The following is an 11,399-nucleotide window of genomic DNA, read 5'->3' as shown; positions in this document are numbered from 1 at the left end:
TTATATTCCATGTCCTTTATAAATAAAATACTTTTTTAAGCAAGTATATAAAAAAACGCGCGATCCGATGTTTTTCACAGTTGAAATGAAGGGAAACAAATATCTGCTTTTTTTTTCGCGTTGAATATTTGGTGGCGCTAAGCGTCACAATTAATGTCTATTTCTATTGCGTGCTGTAAAACAGATTAAGTCTTTTTGGGCCACCGTAGGTGAAAACTGAACACATTCACTTAATATTTTTTGCCGTTTAAAAACAAACCCACTACCGATTTTTTTTATTCTCTTAATAAAATACATGAGTTTTTAAATATTATACTTTATTTTTACTTTATCGAGTGAATTTTTTTTAATATCTAAAAAAGAAAACATTGAATGAAATAGAAAAAATTGTCGTCAGCATCCGATATTTACTTGATTATGTAAGCATCACATAAGCTTTCACTTAAAATAAATCAGCCTGGTTTAAGAAAAAAGGTTTTATACTTTGGACTTTACAGGTAAATTTCCAAAAAACGCTTTTTTGTTTGTTTTGAATTAGAATATTTTATTTATTGATCTTTTATCTCAAATTTGTAATATATAAATCTTTGGTGCGTAAATTAATTATTTACTTTTTAACAGACATTTCAAAATGGGGGAAGGGGTGTATTAACAAAAACATTTGTCTAAAATATTATATTCGGTTTATTGGAAAGAGCATAAAATTTCACATTGACCCTGAAAATATCGTAAAAATTTAACCAATAGAAAAATTTTGATAGATTTTTAAAGTTTAAAAATTGAAAAATATTTAACTCGTAAAATTCAATTGATTTCATTACCTAAAAAAATGGCAACATGAACGCGCGTGGGCACTTTGTAAACACTGTTTTTAAAAAAATAAAAAATAATATTTCTAGTATTTTTTAAACAAATTTTATAGTTTATTTTGGAAGCATATTCCATACAGAAAATAAACAACCCACTTTTAAAAGAGAAATTACGAGTTTTTTTTTTAATATTTTATTCGCAGTTTTCTGTTAGGGGTGTCAAAAATTCCACAAAAATTTTGATACACCTAGTGAACCGCAGCGAAATCCGACAGTAGAATAAACCTACTTTCGTCTCGAAAAAGGGATGTGATCATCGCGATCAGCTATAACCCAAGTTAATGTCTCACAAGAAGGAATTTTGTACTCGCTAAGGATGTCATAACGACAAGGTTACCTAGCGAGCAATAAGCAATAGAACCTCCAGAATGTGATAGAATAAATAATTATTCCCACGAACAGACAACGTCGGAGCTCACAAGAGCCATGACAGCAACAAACCGTCAGGTTCATTCCATTGTCGGATTTCGCTGTGCTTTGCTTGATCTGTTTTAGTTAATAGACTTTCTTGTGTGTGTCGCGTTTGCTCAGTCTCGCATGCAAGAGGCTCTGGTGTCGAATCCCGAGTTCATATGTGTATAATTGATGGGCCCAAATGAGGGCGAAACTCGAGTCTTGGACTTTCGTTTTGTTGGCTGCCATGGGTCTATGAGTTGCGACGTTGTCTGGCTAGAGAAATAATTATATATATATATGTATATATATATATATATATATATATATATATATATATATATATATATGTATAACATCTATATATATAATGTATATATATGTATAACATATATATATATAATGTATATATATGTATAACATATATATATATAATGTATATATATGTATAACATATATATATATAATGTATATATATGTATAACACATATATATATATATAATGTATATATATGTATAACATATATATATATATAATGTATATATATTTATAATATATATATAATGTATATATATGTATAACGTATATATATATAATGTATATATATGTATAACGTATATATATATAATGTATATATATGTGTATATATATGTATGTATATATGTATGTATATATGTATATATATGTATATATATATGTATGTATATATGTATGTATATATATGTATATATATATGTATGTATATGCATGTAGGTATATGTATGTATATATATGTATTTATATATATGTATATATATGTATTTATATATATGTATTTATATTATATGTATATATGTATGTATATGTATGCATATATATATATATGTATGTATATATATGTATGTATATATATATGAATATATATATATGAATATATGTATGTATATATATGTATGTGCATATATATATATGCATATATATATATGTATATATATGTATGTATATATATATGTATATATATGTATGTATATATATATATGTATGTATATATATTTGTGTGTGTGTATATGTGTATTGGGGTAGAGAGGACTCCCGTAGGCCGTGGTGAAGGTAACCTTTCTAGGAGAAGCAAATCTCTGATTTAAAAAACCATAAAGCAGAAGACCAGTACCCGCATTAAGCTGGTCTGCAGTTTAATCTGTTGCTGGCTATCTTGCTCTTGCTTGTTGCTTGATCTCAACATTTTGAACCGAGAGAGAGACTTAGCTGTCGTACAAAGCTAAGATTCTGTAACATCATATTTGTATAGATACTCCCTCAGACATTTGGGCTCATGGATTTTAAATGTCTGAGGGAGTGGCACTCATCTGACAAGACGTTGCAATCATCATGTATATATATGTATGTATATATATATGTATATTTATATGCATGTATATATATATATATGTATATATATGTATATATATAGTAAGTTATAAAATGTATATGGCGATTAATCTACACTGAATATTCCGCGTTTCATCCACTCTAGGATTCTTCAGGCTTATGCGCATATATATATATATATATATATATATATATATATATATATATATATATATATATATATATCAATGGATGCAGCAGTCATCGCAGGTTTTATATCAGAATTTCCTTGTCCTAGGGAGGTTGCCTTCACCACGGCTTACAGAGCCCTCTCCACCCACCATGCCATTTGATCCCTGACACGTGGACTTGTTGCAGACTGCTTGGCGGGATGAGTGTAATCCACAGGATTGGCGGGATGCATTGATGGTAGTGCTATACAAGGGGAAGGGTAGCAGAGATGAATGCGGAAATTATCGGGGCATCTCTTTGCTGTCAGTAGTCGGTAAGATGCTCTGTAGGATCATGCTAGACAGAATGCTGGAGCACATTGCTGACGATGTTTTGCCTGAGTCGCAGTGTGGTTTCAGAAGATGTCGAGGGACAGTGGATGTGATTTTAAAACCAGGAGAAATGTATAGAACAGGAAAAGGGACTTTATCAGGTGTTCATCGATTTAACCAAGCCTTTGATACAGTCAATAGGGATGTTTTGTGGGAGATTCTGAAAAAGCTTGGCTGTCCTGAAAAGTTTGTAACCATCTTAAAGCTCTTCCACGATGATATGAAAGCTGGTTGATCATATCTCCGTAGAAAATGGTGTTAAGCAGGGAGACATTCCAGCACCCACACTCTTTGCGTTATATTTCACTATGGTCTTTCAAATGGCATTTGGGGTTGCTCTGATGGTGTCTATATTCGTTACCGAACTGCTGGGGGGGGGGTCGCTCAACATTAGGCGTTTCAATGCAAAGGTACTCACCAACACGATTCGTGACTTGCTCTATGCGGATGACTGTGATCTGGTGGCTCATACGGTGACTGATATGCAGCATCTTGTGGCGCCTTTGCGGTTTCCTGCAGCGCATTGGGCCTGACTATCAATCTGAAAAAAATGTCTTAATGTATCAGCCTGCTCCGGGCATGCCATACTATGAGCCATCAGTTTATATCTGTGGGTCAAGGATAGCGGTTATCACTAAATTTGAATACTTGGGTAGCAAAATGTTTGTGGAGACGTCATGGGATCTTGCTGCCAACTAAGATTAAGGTTTATGCCGCATGCGTTCTCTCTACTCTTCTCTATGGCTATGAAACTTGGACAATATACAGGGCGCATTTGAGATGTCTCGAGCGGTTTCACCAGATGTGCCTACGGCGAATCTTAGGTGTGGGTTTGCAGATGTATGTCAGTGATGTGGAGGTGCTTGAACGGACCAAATGTTTTAGAATTGAAGCTCACATCATCATAGACTGAGATGGAGTGGACATATGATGAGGATGTTAGACAGTCGACTTCCCAAACAACTCCTTTATGGCGAGTTCGCCGAGGGAAGACGTCTCGCTCAAAAGCCTAAATTGAGATTCAAAGATTGTTTAAGGTCCACCTTAAAGAAATGTATGATAGATGAAAGAACCTGGGAGTGTCTTGCTTTGGATCGCGGAGAGCGGAGAAGGATCTTGTGAGGAAGTGTGGGCAAGTTTGAGGCGGATCGGACCCAGTATATATATATATATATATATATATATATATATATATATATATATATATATATATATATATATATATATAATCAGAAAAATGTGTGCCTATTTTCCGATGCCAAAAACGATTCCTTTAATTATCTTTTCTTATTTGTTTTGTTTAAAGGAAAATCTTTCACTGTTGATGGGAATAATAAAACTACCAGTAAAATCTTCCCCTCTCCACAATGTGATTATACGTTAGAGAAAATATATGTACATATAGCATGTGTTTTTACCGTAATCCGAGGGGTGGGGGATACAAAATTTATACTAAAAGATGTAGAAATTTATAAAGAATCGGAATAGGTAATTGTATCAGAACAGTGAAAAACATTGGAATCATCACATTACTACTGTATACAGAAACCATAAAATGTTTCTAAATTGAACATTAAATTAAAAAATGTCGGCAGGTTGTATTGGTTGATTATGACAATATTGTTGGTCCCCCGACAAAAAGAGGGTGGACCTGTAAATTTACCATTGTCCGTTCGTCCGTTCGTCCGTTCGTCTGTCCGCACTTTTCTCAATAACTACGCCTTGGAATATTTTGAAATTTTGCACAAACATTAAACATGATCTGAGTAAAATGTAATAGAACTAGAAAACTCCGGTTGGCCCCCTAAGACTGCCTATCGGTTTAAATGGCTAAACTGGACATTTTTGTGCTTATTAAAAGAAACGATGCTTTGGGTTTTTATAAAACTTTCTAAAAAAGTTGTAATTAACTGATTTCTATACAATTATGTTTGTCTATACTTCGCGATAACTCTTGGCTGTGAACCAGGTGCTCTTTTAGTGTAAATAAAAACACTCCATTTTTGGCACTATTTTACTATATTTGTCCAAAATTTTCTGTTTATGTCTATTTAGCTATTTTGCATGGTGTAGAACTCAAATTTACATATGCTAAGGCCTAACACTACACCGTTTGCTCATTTTCAGCAGGATTTGACGTCCCTTGGGGACTTTTGGGGTTAAATGGAGAGGGGGAATGCTGAACTTAGTCATTTTTTTATGCCTCGTTCTCTGGGGGAGACCATTCATACGTCACTTGTTTTTTTTATTTCTGATTTTGAAAATATCTATATATTAATACGATAGCGTGTGTGTAATTTAATTTGTGTGTCACGCTTACATCTTTTTTCTTCTGGGTGACTGTTGTTTAATTTTTATGCCGTTTAATTTCTTGTAAAAAAATAATTTTACCAAGTATTATTTATGTTATATATATATAGACCCGTATGTTGCTTGATTATACAAATTAATATTAATTAATTATATCATCTCTCGCATTCTGAAAATGCTAATATTAATTTGCTCGCTTGGTTAGCATGTTGGATGACATCGTTCTAGCGAATGGAAAAAAAATCCTACTTGCGAGACATCGGCTTTGATTCTCACTGGTTGAATGACCACGCCCCTTGTTTGAGACGAAGTAGGCACATTCCATGGTTGGATTTCGCCGCAGTTTACTAGATCTGTGTTAACTAATAAAACTTTCTTGTGTGTTGCTCAAGTGGCAAAGTACTCGTCTCGCATGTAATCGTGAGTTCGGATGTATTCAACTGATGAGATCAAAACTCGAGTCTTCGACTTCCGGTTCGTTGGCTTTCATAGCTCGTATGAGCTGCGACGTTGCTTGACAGTGGAAATAATTATATCATTTCTTACATTCTGAACACACACACACACACACACACACACACACACACACACACACACACACACACACACACACACACACACATATATATATATATATATATATATATATATATATATATATACTAACAGTATTACCCGACCTTGGTCGGGGGGTTGATTTAATGCTATTTTTATGCTTATGAAATGTAGGATGAAATATATATGTAAAAATATAAATTTTCGAAAAAAAATCTCAATAGAAATTTATAAGAAGATTAAATGAGAAAAGAGAGAATTTTAAATAAGTGTTCGTAAATGCATAAGTAATGTATAAGCAATGTGGTTGTATTGTTGTTATGAGGAGTGTTTTGTTTTGATTAGTTAGTCAAAGAAAAATCATTTTTGGTAAGTTAATGAATTTGTATTTGCATACATAAATGTTATTTAAAGTGTTAATAAAAGGAAACTTAATGGAAAAAATGGAAGAACCATTTTTTCCAATCAACGGAAAAACAATAAGAAGTTACGTCGTCAGAACAAAAAGAAAGAAAGAGAAGACACGCTGTAATAATCGTGTGTGCGTGTATGCATCTGTGTTTGTGTGCGTCTGTGCGTGCGCTGTGAAGTGTGTAGGAGTAGTACGAACAATTCTATAACATAAATAACGGTGTAAGCGTCGGTCTGGCTCGTCGTTAAGCAACGACCTGAAAAAATGACCGGTCATTTTCATTTGCATACGTACAATAATACATAGCGAATATTTGTTGCCGATACATGTTGGAAACATTTTGATGCCAAAACCTAGCTTAAAACACTGCCAGGCACACCAAGTACCTTTGTGTGAAATTTCATAAAAATCGGTCCAGCCGTTTTGGAGTCTATAACGAACGAACTCGCACACACAGAGACAAAGTTGTATTTATATAATTGTGTGTATATATATATATATATATATATATATATATATATATATATTCAGAATATGAGAGAATATATAATTATTTCCACAGCCAGACAACGTTGCATTTCACAAGAGCCAAGAAAGCCAACAAAATTAGTTTCTCCCTCACATGAACTTGGTAGTTAGGCACATCCTTACTCGGGATTTGAAGAGGCTCGGGGTTCAAATCCCGAGTTCGAATGTGTCTAACTGATGAGCCCAAATGATGGCTAAACTCGAGTCTTGAACTTCCGGTTTGTTGGCTTTTTTGGCTCTTGTGAGCTGCGACGTTGTCTGGCTGTGGAAATAATTATATATATATATATATATATATATATATATATATATATATATATATATATGCTAGCAGGCCGCCCAGAATTACCCGGTCGTAAAATACGCTTAAATATGATATTTTGATTAATACAGATTTAATATTTTTTATTGTATTCTATTAGACCCAATATATAGTAATTGAAAAAGTTTTTTGAACCCAATATGATTTAAAAATTTATATTGGACCCAATATATAGTAATTATTTAAACAGTTAAAAAAAAATAACTCGTGCGCCATCAAAACCAAAATGTTTAGCTTATGATTTACTTTTTCCTTTGATGTTAATGCCTGAGCTACGAAAACATGTTTGCTACAAGACTAAAAATTAAAACATATACCGAAAGCTATTACGTTACGCATGTATATTCGTAATGTCGTCGTTTGACATTCACCTGGTAAATTCCATTTTTTTAATTTTCGCACTTTTGAACCGATTTTCCAGGCTAAAACCCAAATATAAATTTTCGCATTGGTACGAATACCCTATATATTAATTTTCATGTCAGTAGACCAAAAACTAACAGACGAATTTGGTAGGCAATTTTTTTTAAAACAAATATATATACGCAAATACATAAATATATATATAGGAAGAGGTTTGTGTTTGCTATAAACTTTTTACGAAAATATTACGCAAATATATAAATCATGTAGAATATCTGCACGAATATAATTACACGTCATAGTTAACTAAAGATGATCACTCCACGAGAAACACAGAAAAAAACTAATAAGGAATTAAAATGAATGTTTTAAAGAATATGTAAATTAATAAGATCTTTTGCAGATGAAAGCAATTCCAGGACCCATATATAACAAAGTTGTATGTTCTTCTATATATATAAAAGGCAAAATGTTTGTGTATGTGTGTGTACGTGTGTCTCGCAAAAAACTTTTGACAGGGGCGCTGGTCCTCACGAGTTCGGTATCGTTTTAAAACCCGACCCTTCGGACGACAAATATCGAAAAATTGGAGAAAAAATATTAATTCCTTCACCCTTAACAGGGCAGTTTTCTACAAAGAGGGTTAAGGCTTTTGAGTAGCAATTTTAGCAAGTCATTGTATCGGTTGGATTGCCTTCGCTTAATTTCAACGTTCCGTACTTCCGGTGGGACGATTGAGACATCGGCAAACACTTTTATTTATTGAGATTGTCGGACTGACTTCCTCATCTTGGTTGTTATAGTCACAACGTTTCGACCGTTTTTCCCTCCGTCCTTCATCAGGTGTTTTGTATCGAACTGGGGAAACGTTGTGACTATAACAACCAAGATGTGAAAGTCAGTCCGACAATCTCAATAAATGAAAACATCTCATCTAAAAAATGCAGACAATTACTATCGGCAAACACGTCACGATTTTTTTTTTTCTTTTTCGCGTTACGGGCTCGAGACTGCCTGCCTGCCTACCATCACTTTTTTTTACTCTCTCAACCCAAACTGCTTATTGTTGTTTCGCCCCCCCCCGCTACTTCCAATTTATTTTTTTACCCCCTCCCCTCCTTAATACACCTCCACACACCTGGGCCACGTCGGGTACTCCAGCTAGTTTTAAATAAATAGAAAAGAAAGGGGCTTTGATATGAATACCAACACACACACACACACACACACACACATACACACACACACACACACACACACACACACACACACACACAAATATATAAGAGCATAGACATAAAGAACTAAAGCCACTACGTATACTTTCGATTGTTTTCAAAGAATTGTCCCATGTTCTCCTCAAAAGATGCAAAACACTTTGGAAGAAACCTACACAGCGAACAAGCATGTTTTCGACCTGTATTTTCAACCATGGACCTCATTCAAGTTGTAGGTCAACTCCAAGCGAATGTTAATAAACATCGCACCTTCTTTTATCTTTGTCGCCTATGAAAGAGCATATATATATATAATGCTATAAAATTAACAGTAGGTTCTCTACAGTGCAATGTAGACTACAATGTGTTGTGAATTAAGTTATTGCGAGAGGCATGTGAAGCTTCCTTTTGGTTCACCGCGATGGGTCCCCAATTAGAGCAGGCAATCAATCGATTTCATTGAAAAATATGGGAGTTTGAAACATTCGTTGATCATCATTCAATCCTGGGCAACGTCGGGTCACTCTGCTAGTGTTTAAAAATAACTACTGTTGGTAAGTAGACACATTAAAATTTCGTAGGACAATATAAAGTTTAATACTACAATCTATGTATATGCCTATAAAATTGTGTTTTCTTCTCGCTCTGACATTAATATTAAAAGCCTACTTTTTTCTTTAAATGTTGTCAAAACGAACTTCTTAATGTACTCAGTCATAGATCTGCAAACGGCTTCATTAAGCTTAACTAACTTATATACTAACTTGAAAAACAAACGTTCATTACTTAAACATTGATTATGGTTTCTTATTAGATAATTGGTTTCATTTCATTAGTATCTTGTTTGCATGCGTGCGGAACATCTCTACCAACTTCCTCTCTAGGTTTTTGGTCTACAGACTTGAAACTTGATATAGAGGGTATTTTAATGTATGAAACACTTTCAATTTTTTTAGCCGGTAAAAAGTTGCTAAGAGGTCAAAAGTGAAAAAAAATGACCTAGGCAGGCGTAAGTCGACTAAACCTGCGACTAATGTGTAAATATACATTCCTAATTTGAAGTCGCTTTATTTTTAACGTTTCTTGTCCATCGATCGATAGATCAAACGGTATCGACTAAAACCTTCAATGTTTTGGTTTTGAATCTAGCTGATTGCACCTAGGTTATATTTATTTTTATTTTTTTTTTAACTTTTGAAATCATTACTATACTAGCAAGTATACCTGGTGTTGCTCGGGTTGCGTTTGGACACATTTGATATATTTAGTATATTGATCCGGCGTTGCCCGGGGAACCTTTACTTTCAGTTTTCTCTTACCTTTTTAAACTATGCGACTTTTTTCTTTTCTCTTTTTTTGTTGTTGTTGTTGTTGTTGTTGTTTTTTGTTGTTGTTTTGTTTTTGTTTTTGTTTTTTAGTAATATAAGTTTGAATGCTTAATTGGTAAGCTTTAAGAATGCGTGCCCTTGAATGTAATATTGGGGTTGATAAAAACTCAAAATGAATTGAGTTTTCAACAAAACGAAAAGTTGATTTTTTTAAACCCTTCAGTCATATGACTCTTTTAAAACAGGTAAAAATATAAACTGTAATCATTATATTTTGAATTTTCGATATACTACTGTTGCAGAGCGTTTAACAACCAGTTATAAAAAACCAGTTGACCGTACAACTAAAATATTAGACACAATACAAAGGAAGGTAACAGTAAAGACAAAGAATGACAAACCACAAAGATTACAGTTCAAAAACGTAGAAACCATCCCTTTTATTGACAACCAAGAATGTGAGATCGTCAGGCAAAAAAAAAAAAAAAACAGGGTTGGTATTACTATACATATATAGATTCGAAGAAGGTGTCAAAAAACAAATATATTACAAATAAATGTTATCAAAGACAAGATAAGTTACTTTTCTACCTAACTGGATAGGTTTTCAGTGTTTTTATTCAATGTAACATGTTTACTCAGCTCGAAAAACATACTGTGTTTACCGATGTATTGGAAAATTCAAAATGGCGCCCGACTCTCTCTTTAACACGGTAAGTTTGGAAAAAGGTGCTATAAATATAAAACTAGATAAAATACTGTTAGAAACTCGCTCAATATATATTACTGTGACATAGGTTGACATATATTCGGTATTTTTTTTAATAGTATTTTGTTTAGTTTATTATTTATAACACCTTTTCCCGTACTTACCGTGTTAAAGAGAGAGTCGGGCGCCATTTTGAATTTTCCAATACATCGGTAAACAATGTATGTTTTTCGAGCTGAATAAACATGTTACATTGAATAAAAACACGAAAAATATATCCAGTTTGGTAGAAAAGTAACTTATTTGGATTTTGATAACGTTTATTTGTTATATATTTGTTTTTTTTGACAACTTTTTCGAATCTATGTGTACAGTAAGACAAACCCAACAAAACAAACGAATAATGGGGAGACCAACACGTCTATTCTATATCTAGAAGACATTTTTGTTCGCTTTTTCTGCTCTGTATAACAATTTACATA

Source organism: Euprymna scolopes, chromosome 32, assembly GCF_053919585.1.
Source record: "Euprymna scolopes isolate OS-2025 chromosome 32, ASM5391958v1, whole genome shotgun sequence".
NCBI classification, from domain to species: Eukaryota; Metazoa; Mollusca; class Cephalopoda; order Sepiida; family Sepiolidae; genus Euprymna; species Euprymna scolopes.
Note: the sequence above shows the minus strand (reverse complement) of the source record.